This window comes from Molothrus aeneus, chromosome 3 (genome assembly GCF_037042795.1).
Source record: "Molothrus aeneus isolate 106 chromosome 3, BPBGC_Maene_1.0, whole genome shotgun sequence".
NCBI classification, from domain to species: domain Eukaryota; kingdom Metazoa; phylum Chordata; class Aves; order Passeriformes; family Icteridae; genus Molothrus; species Molothrus aeneus.
Window position 1 is genome coordinate 41,875,591 of NC_089648.1, and position 9,409 is coordinate 41,884,999.

At 45.9% G+C, this 9,409-nt stretch overlaps 1 protein-coding gene and 1 long non-coding RNA gene across 5 annotated transcripts in view; one reads left to right on the forward strand and one right to left on the reverse strand.

The window, feature by feature from the left end:
- The window catches only part of SIPA1L2 (signal induced proliferation associated 1 like 2), a 124,080-nt gene extending 118,296 nt beyond the window's left edge, over window positions 1–5,784 (reverse strand). For 2 of the 4 annotated variants that reach the window (XM_066546766.1, XM_066546765.1), the window contains exon 1: window positions 5,731–5,784. The gene's annotated coding sequence lies outside the window, so the exon portion shown is untranslated. The remainder of the gene's footprint in view (window positions 1–5,730) is intronic. The other 2 variants (XM_066546764.1, XM_066546762.1) reach the window with 1 other exon arrangement.
- Window positions 5,785–6,724: 940 nt separating this feature from the next.
- LOC136554187 (uncharacterized) lies at window positions 6,725–7,721 on the forward strand. The gene is made up of 2 exons (XR_010783293.1): window positions 6,725–6,874; window positions 7,559–7,721. It is a non-coding gene; the product is annotated as an uncharacterized lncRNA (long non-coding RNA).
- The last annotated feature ends 1,688 nt before the right edge of the window (window positions 7,722–9,409 follow it).

Below are 9,409 nucleotides of genomic sequence, written 5' to 3' on the forward strand. Positions count from 1 at the left end.
ATTCTTTTTCTAATTTACCATGTAACAAGAACAGAACAGTAGCTCTTCAAAATGCCAACACCTCAACAGTTACTGTGGGGCTTATCACTGATCACCAACTTATCTTATGTTTTTGTCAAAAACATCACAAACTCAACCTAACAGAAACCCCAGTTGATTTCACTTGTTACCTCCAGTGTCAGACTGTAGCACACTGACACAACATAGCTTTAAACTAATTCCTACCTTGTCTCAACTCTTATCACAAGTTCCATACTGTCAAATTTCAAACATTTTTCTCTGAGCCTCAGAGGGACGAGAACAGAAGATTAATGACAATACTGTGGAGAAAATAGGACATGGGTTTGTAAATACAATGGGTTGTTTCACATTAGTCCAACGAAGAAAAATTATTCTCACACTGGGTTTGCATTCATCATCAATTAGAATTTTTCACAACAAACCCAGAGCATCCTGCTGAACCCAAATCACAGCTGGCAATCCTGCAGCCCAGTGAGGCAAGGCAGCCACTGCCTTTGAAAAAGCTCCCTTCATTGCTTTAAGGAAACACCAAGAGGAGCAAGAATAATAAGCTGTTGTCCTGACAACCTTACAAAATAAAACCAAGGCTTACTTTACTACAGCAGAACACTACAGACAACCTGATCACTGTAAACTGCTCCTAATTCTTCAAAAGCAGCTGGCAGTGCAATAAGCAAGACCAGCACAGCAAAATACATATGCTTACTTACACACTGTTGATGATATGCACATGAGGCACGAGAATGCATGAACAGACATAGCCACACTCTTCTGGTCTTTTTTTCTCCCCACACTTATTTTTCCACTTTGTGTCACACTAGTATTACAATGAGGTTTCAAGCTAAAACATATCAGGTATTTATTTTCAGTGCTGAGAAGCCAGAAAAACACTAGAAGCAGAGGAGTGCTCTTTTCCTTGAATGTACTTCAGGTATCTAAAAGTAGGAAGTAATCCGTTTTGAACAGAAAGCCACAAATGAGAACAACCAGAGAAGAAGAATGATTAAATAACTTGCAACTCTCAGGTGGAAAAAATAATCAAAACAAACCTGGAAAAACCCTAACTGACTGAAATGTCCTATCTTCCACAAACACCTTCTTCACAAAATATAGGAAATAGAGCTGCTTTTTTGCAATTACTATTTTGCTAACTATGCATTAATTTCAGTACTTCTTTTTACTCCCCCACATGAAAGGGAAAAAACTAGCAAAAAATATTTTAACACTATGTGCATTTATAACACATACTTTAGAATGTTTCACTCCACCCTTATTCACCTTAATTGCCATTTCACTGTCACATCCCTTCACAATTCATCAGATTTGATTGAAGTGACTGTAAAAATCCAAAATGGAATACAGAGTGGCCCAGAAATGCCTTTCTGTCTCAAATATATGGAACAAACAAGTGTAAAAAAGAAAAGGCCACTCAAAACAAAACACCAAAAAAAATTCCAAATCACTAGAAAAATTGTATTGAGCTATTAAAAGACATTTTATTCCATTTAAATTAACCTGCCACAGAATGCCTGATGTTCTCAGAGTACCTTTCCTAAAAAAATATTTTAAGTATTGTAATCTGTTGTTCCTGTAATTTGTAAAATGGTTCTGTCATTTCATCACAGTTTGTATCAGGTTTAAAAAAAAGTTGGTGAGGCTAAAGGGAAATGGAAGGGCAAATTGATGAGTTTTATGAGAGCTTTGTATCTTTAGTCTTTTAGGTAGTCTTTGAAGCACAGGTATTCCACAATATGACTTTTCAGGTGTAAGTTATATGAAACTAATTTGATGGGATTTATGTTAGAGGACATATGATACATATAAATGCAGGCAGGCATTATCACAATCCACAGCCACTATGCCAGTGAGAATTCAGGCAGCCAAGGGAGAGGGGGAGGACAGAAGAAACGGCAAACAATACAGGAGCACTGCACAAATATCTGCAGAGCTGGGTATGCGGCTTTGCAGGATCCAGAACAAAAAATGAAGACATTATATAAGAAAAGACTCAAAGTCAATGGCAAAACTCCAAGTCCTGTGCTCAGAATTTTATTTAAGCTGCTGAGGGGGAGGGGAAGCCAGACAACTTCAGCTACTGCCACCTTCCAGCCTCCCAGCTACAAGAAGCCAATTTACTACTGCTCCTCTAGCCTCCTTCTAGATTCCCTCACTTTCAAAAAATAGCTGTGGTATCTTTCTACATTACATGTCACAGCTTTAAAAAAACAGAAAAAGTAGTTACAGGTCTTTTTCCAAAGTAACACAGAATCCCCACTTAACAGCACTAAAATAAATGCCTACTTCATTCCAAACATCTACTATTCTTAAAATGTCTTACAAGCATCGAATCCAATGAAGCTGTTTGCCTGCATGTCAAAAAAGATGGGACAGCAGCTGCTTACATTTATTACATGTTCAGAACACTACCTCCATAAGGATTCAAGATATTTTTTAAACAAAACCTTTAATTATGTATGCACTGCTCATTATTTAAGAAATCCCAGAAAACCAGAAGAATCCACTTATAAATCCTGAGTAGCTAACTGCTGATGTAATTACAGTTTCATGATCCAAACAAGAGCCTACATATCTTCTAGTAAGAACTATGGTGCAAACTAATCACAGTGACATTTCTGCCTACTGCTGTCCTGTCTAACTAAAAACTAGAAGAGTATCACCAATTATAATAATCCTTTTCAATCTTCTGCTCATTCAATTATGCCTCAAAGTGGCTTTACTACAAAGGAAGGCAGGTTCTCTCTCATTTACTTCTGTCAGGATAAATCAGATGTTTAACATTAAGTTTGCTCTTTCACAACAAACTAAAAAAAAAAAAAAGACAGCTATTCATGTGAAATCCTCACAATTCTTAAAAATCTAACCAGTCGTATGACATCATCACTGAATGTCATCAGGAATTAATGTTATCCTTAATGAAATTTATGTAAACAACTAGTGTTTAACAAACAAACAAACAACTGTGAAACATACTTTGCAATCTACTAAATACAAATTCCCTTATAAATTCTTCCTGTTGGATTATTTGATTTGGTAGACAGTCCTCACACTCTTCTCTCAAAATTCAGGTAGAAAAACCAGGGTTGAAAAGGACTATGAGGGGCAGCCCTACCTTAAACTTCATGAACTGTCCCGATTCACAAAAGGATGAAAATTGTGCTGAAAATAAAGAGATAAACTGAAGCTGATCTCAACTTTGCAAGAGGCAACATTTTCAAGAATCAGATACGAATTATGTTACCTAATACAAAAAAAATTCTACTCTGAGGACAATATTGCAACATACAGAAAATAAACAGCCACCTCCACTTTACTGATCCACAATCCAACTTACTGATCCACAAGCCAACTTACCCAAACATTTTAAAATTGCAAAGCATTTTAAATTGCAAAGCAAAAATCGCAAGGAAAAAGAGCACTTGTCAAACCCTGATTTCATTTCAAGCTGTAAAAGCTACTTTTGGTAATCTTGGATGACTAACGTGAGAAACTAGATAACCCAGTGCCCCACCCTCTTTCCACAATCTGTAACTTGTATTATCACAAGAGCATAGCTTTTCTTCTTCTATATTACCAAACTAGATCTCTCAGCAGTAAAAGGCAGGAACCTACTGAAAATATTTTAACATCCAACCATCTAAATATAATCCTAACTCCAGCCAAGGCAAGGAGAAAATACTTCTTTTCTCCTGCAGTTTGAACAGGTGATCTGCAGATAAAGAGCTTAGGTGCATGCCTATGTCTAGTATGAAGCTGGAAGTAAAAAACAAACTGCCTAATTCAGTCACAAAAGTCAAAAGCAGCAATAAAAAAAAAGGGGGTGATTTTGCCATCTGTTTGACCACTGCTTTGCTTAGTTCCTCATTTGACTCTCTTAATTTGCAAGAGTATTTCACAATGCACTTGAGTAATGGCATGTCATAAATGCCTACAAAAAGAAGACCATATTATCTTTCTGTCACGAAAATGAAATATAAACCTTTAAAAATACTCTGATATGTACAGTAAGCAAATATCAGCTATAAAGAACTGAGGTTTTATTTAGTTCTAAGCTTCACATTATATCCTTGGCATATAAGAATGAAATGATCTTTAATTGATCCAACAGGATTGGTGAAACAGTCTGGCATCTACAAGCATTCCTTCTGATTCCATCTAAGTGCTGCATGACCTGCTAAGGTAACCCACTGGGCATGCAAAACCAAGACAATACATCCAGAGATCTCTCTAAATCTAGCTTTATATGAATGCTACATGAATTATAAATCAACTGTTGTGGACCCTAAGTGATGTTTAAATATCTATAATGCATTAGAGCTCTTGATGATTTAAACATGTTTGCATTAATAATACAAGATATTTCAAAGATCAAATTTGAAGATTTAAGTATTTCAGAGCCACCACTGAAGAAGCGAATGGAGGGCAAATAATACATTCCCACTGACAAAAGGCACAGTTTTGTAAAAACACAAGAAATACAGTAATAAGGCATCAAGTCTAGGCATTTCTATATTCAGCAGGCTGTGAAGCATTATGTTTCTGAATCCAATTCCAAAACGTTTCAGTCGAAGGTAGCTAGGTTCAGAATCTAGGGGGAAAATAGCTGAACAGACAATATTAATGCACTACGGTCCCTTTTAAAATAAATCCATCAAACTAAGTAACAACTGAGACTGAATTATTTGTTTTTCCCCATTTTCAAACATCCTGTGTTATCCAGCTGCCTTCCTTTATAGCAATGTAAATATTATGCAGAGTTACCTTCCAACTAAACAAACTTTCTTTAGATATTAGTAACACACATGTAAAATAAAGTCTAAAGAGGCAACATGAGCTAATCAAAACAACAAATTCTGTCAGCTAGTAGGCAAGTTTCAGATCTGCTCGTGTCTCATCGGTGCAGAAGTGACCAGAAGATAGTTTACTATTCACGTGAAAAAAAAAAAATAATAAAATAGACAAACACAGAAATAGCAGGCTGCAGAGACAGATTACATGCTTTCCTTCCCTGCAGGATAGCTGATATAAGAAAGCCATCTAGTGTTAACTTTCAGAAGTGAAAACTGCGCACAAAAGAGCTCGGGAAAATTTACATGTGCAATTCTCTTGAACTTTGCATGTCTTTTGCATCATAAAAAAAATAAAACTCGTTTCCTCTAGAAAAGTCAGGCTGAAAGCAAGTATTCAAACTACCGATGTATTAAAATAATGCAGCACCAAGCACTAAGGTAGTTTACTGACCTACTTCGTGAACCTTAACAGCCATATCTGAGATTTGTCAGCTTCGGAGTTGCCTTTGTCAAGCCTGTGTAACGCTACTTCCCCATTCGCAGGGGCTCGCACAGCGCAGCCGAGCGCTGCCGCCCAGCACACAAGGGCTGCGAAGCCACCAGCATAAAATCCGAGACAAAGTTGAGTCGAGCTGGCTGCTATTTAACGAACCGAACGTCAACTTTGGAGAACGGACCCCTGAATAGCTACGGGAGATAGCAAGATAACAAAGAGTGCAAAAGGATGCAGCCTGCGCCTTGTATCCAGCAAGGAAAAAAAAGGGGGGGGGGGGGGGGTTAAATCATTTAAGGAAACTGCACGGGCTGGAGAGGCTACCCCAAGCGCTTGGCGGTCCCCGCTGCACCGTCTCCGCTCTGAGCAGCAGCTCTCCCCAGAGATGTCCGATCCGGGCAAACTTACTCCGCGATTGCCATTATCCTTGGAGTGAGACGCGGAGAGGGGAGCGGGGGGTTCGGGTGCCTCACCCGGCGGCAGAAGCGCCCCGCAGGTGACTGGCGACCCGGCGGACGCCCCCGCCGCCCCCGCGGCCATTCTCCACGGGGCGGATCGCATCGCTATTTATAAAGGTGACGTGCGGGAGCGAGGCGCCCCGGCCGCCACACGGAGCCCGCCGCGCCGGGGCGGGGTAGCTGCGGCCGGGGCGAGGACGGGGTGCCGCGGGGGACGGGGGGCCCGCGCCTCCCCGCCGCTTTCCCACCCGCCTCAGCCCTCCGTCCTGCCGCGGAGCCGGGAGAAGCCGAGCCTCCCTCCCAAAGGCACCTGAGGGAAGAAGAGATGGGTCTGCCCTCACAGCAGCCCCTTCCCTGAAGTGCTCCCGAGCCCTTCCCGGGAGGGAAGGCGCTCGCACGCCCCCGGGGCACGGACGCGGTGGCGGGCGCCGCTCCTTACCTGGTGCTGCCGCGGCCGCCGCTGCTGCCCGCGCTCCGGCTGCTCCGGCCGCGGGAGCCCCATGCCCCCCGCACACACGGGCTCCGCTCCGCTCCCTCCCGCGGGACCCGCCACCCGCGGGGCGCCGGAGCCCTGCACACAACCGGGGGCCGTGCGCTGGGGTGCTGCGGGGTGCTGCGGGGTGCTGCGGGGTACTGCGGGCTGGCGTGAGCGCCGCTGCTCCTCCTCTCGTTCCCCCGCCACCCCTTCCTGGCGCTCCCCCGCGCTCCGCCCGGCGCTGGGTCTGGAGTGCGGCTCCGCCGCCGGACGGGAGGGCGGGGCGGCGGCGGGAGGGCGGGGGCAGCAGCGACACTCACACCCGCGCTGCCGGCCCCGCACGCCCGCGGCCCCGCCCCGCCCGCCCGCCCCGCCTCCAGCGGCTCCGCCGGCGCGGCCCCGGGGACCGCCAGCTCCGCATTGGGCACTCGCGCTGTCGCGCATCCCAAACCCCGCGCCCCGCCTGACACCGCCTCCCCCGCCGCGGCGGGGCGCGGGAGGGATCCCCGGGGCTCCCCGGGGACGGGCGGCAGCTCGGGATCGGAAGCGAGCAACGCGTGGGGTGCGGGACGAGGCAGAGCATGGGGGGCCCGAGAAGGGCCCTCCCGGCAGCGAGCCGGTGAGCGCCCCGTCCTTCAGCCAGCCCGGGCCCCGCAGCTGCTGCCGTGCCCAGCCGAGCGCGGCGGAGCAGCGCCGAGGCAGAGCGGCCCGGCACCTGCCCCTGCCCCGCACGGGCACTTCTCTTCGCTTTCAAGACCCTGGACAACGCCGCCCGGCCCGGGCGCTCTCAGCCCCCGCCCTTGCCCCTCTGCCGCCCTCGGGCCCCTGAGACCACCGTCTCTCTCCCGCGGGAGATCCCGGAGTGGCGAGCAGCGGGGTGACCGGGACTCGGTGTCATTCTACAGGCTCTGCATTGCCTCCGCGAAAGTCCGTCTGAGAGCCCCTGGGCTTGCGGCGGAACTGCTCTGTCTGCACCCCTTTAGTGCTCTTACCCACATCTTGAAACCGGGGATACCTATAGAGAAGAAACACATGGCAGTGGAGTTCTCAGAATTTCCCTGTGTGCCCTTAAATTTCCTGTGTACAATCTTAAGTTTCACGTGGGTCAGGAGTATAGAGCTTTCCCTCTGGGAAAGAGGGAGTACAGAGCTTTCCCTCTGTCTTGTGCAGCCCTGACAGATTAGTTTGCCTGCCAAATAAGCCATGGCTAGATATCCACATTTCCTCCACCTCCCCCACATGTTCTGGTAAGCAAACCAAAGGCTGTTTTCAGAATTTGAATTTCCCTATTTCTGCTCTGCAGGCTAGTTCTGCAAAGAATCGTATCTGTAATCATAGGACCCACTTCTACATAGAGGTTGCAAAACAGAAGATGTTATCAGGACTGACGCGGCTGCTCCCATCTGCTACCCCAAATGATGAGGCCTGCAATACTATTGGAATAAAGTCTACTCCTACAGAAACAATCCAGGATTGTTTTATGTTTTTCCAGTCCTCTCTTGCTTTCCTTCCCCTCCGCCCATACCCACATCTCATGGGTAAGTAACTTTCTGGTTGTACCAGTTCCCTCGCTCTGGCAAGCAGGCTGGATGTTGACATTTACAAGTATTCCACTGCCTAGTAAACTTCTCCTCATTGCCCACCTTTTGATGGAAGCAGAGCAGAAGACTATAGTGGAAAGGAACTGCCACGTGTATGCTAAAGATCCAAAGGCCAAGTTTTGGGTTATTGCATCTAACGGTTCCTTTAATGCACAATTTACATCAAGAAAGACAGTCCACAATCATAAATGCAGGCTTAGGTTCATAGGTTCATGCGGGCTTACTAGAACAAACTTTGAGGTGTCAAGATTAAAAGCACTGGCAAGCATTACATTCATTAGTTAAGGTTTAGATGCCTGCTTGAGTGTTATTGTTTTGGTTAAAATGTTATTTTAGAATGTTACCATTTCTACCCAAAATCACTAGTCTAGTTAGGCAGCAGATTGTCTCTGTACTGACAGGACCACAGAAATAATATTATTATTGTCCTAACAAAAAGCCTCAGAAAAATGCACAAGTGAAAGTAACAGTGTATTTTTCACTTTGTCCTGTTATAGGCAGTGTCCTTCCTGGAAGGTTCACTCCTTTAAAACGGAATGCAACGACAAAATGACAGAAAATATAAGTGGAAACAGAGGGAATCGGGAGAGGTGTGTGTGCACAGAGTATGGCAGGCAGTGCTTGTCTCTGATTTCCGTGCTGACCAAGTCCTCAGTGCTTGAGGGCTCTGGCTGCTTGTTCCTATGAGTCCCCCTCACTCCGAGGACAGACTCCGCAGTAACCGCACAATTTTCTCTCCTTGTTGTCATTCCTCTCGCACGCCGCATCTCTTGCGCCGAAGGGAAGCTGGGGGAGCAGAGCGCGGAGGGAAGCTGGGGGAGCAGCGCCGTGGCTCCCCATGCCCCGTGGGGCCGGCGCTGGGCTCCGGGAGCGCCGCCCGGCGAGAGCCGCCCTCGGCCGCCAGGTGTCCTCTAGCAGCCGCCCGGGGCCGCGCTCTCGCTCCGCTTTGCTCAACTCGCCCGTGTAGAGCCTGACCCACCTCGGCTGCGGCTGATTTTCTCCCGCCTGCACTCTCGGTGCAGCTAAATGGTTCCTTCATAAGCTTGGCTACATTTCACGTGCAAACTTAGGAAGGCGGTAGCGTACTGTACTAATAGCGGCAATATTTTGTATGCTAAGAACAATATTTGCATATACTTACTCTGTTTTCTTTTAAAGGATCATTTTATAAAGCACTTTGGATGCAAATCAGCTTCCTCCAAGAATATTTAGGTGTTTCACCTACTATCCTAAACAGCACTATGCTTAAAAAAACCTGACATCTTATCTGTAAGTCATGGCATTTCCTTATCCTCTGAAAAAATGCTACTCAGTCCTTACCGACTGCAGTGGTGAAATTAACTCCTTCCTGCACATAGGGTGCATTCACCCCTCTGCATACTGTCCTGTCTAAAGGGGCTTCATCTGGATATGAGAAATGCTTAGGCGTTCTGCGTGCCTCCAAGGCTGACATCCACCATTAAAGAACAGACAAACTGTGGTAATGCCTGTGAATTTAAAAAAAAAAAAAAAGGATTTCTCAGCTAACAGAATGTACTTCATGATGGAACTGT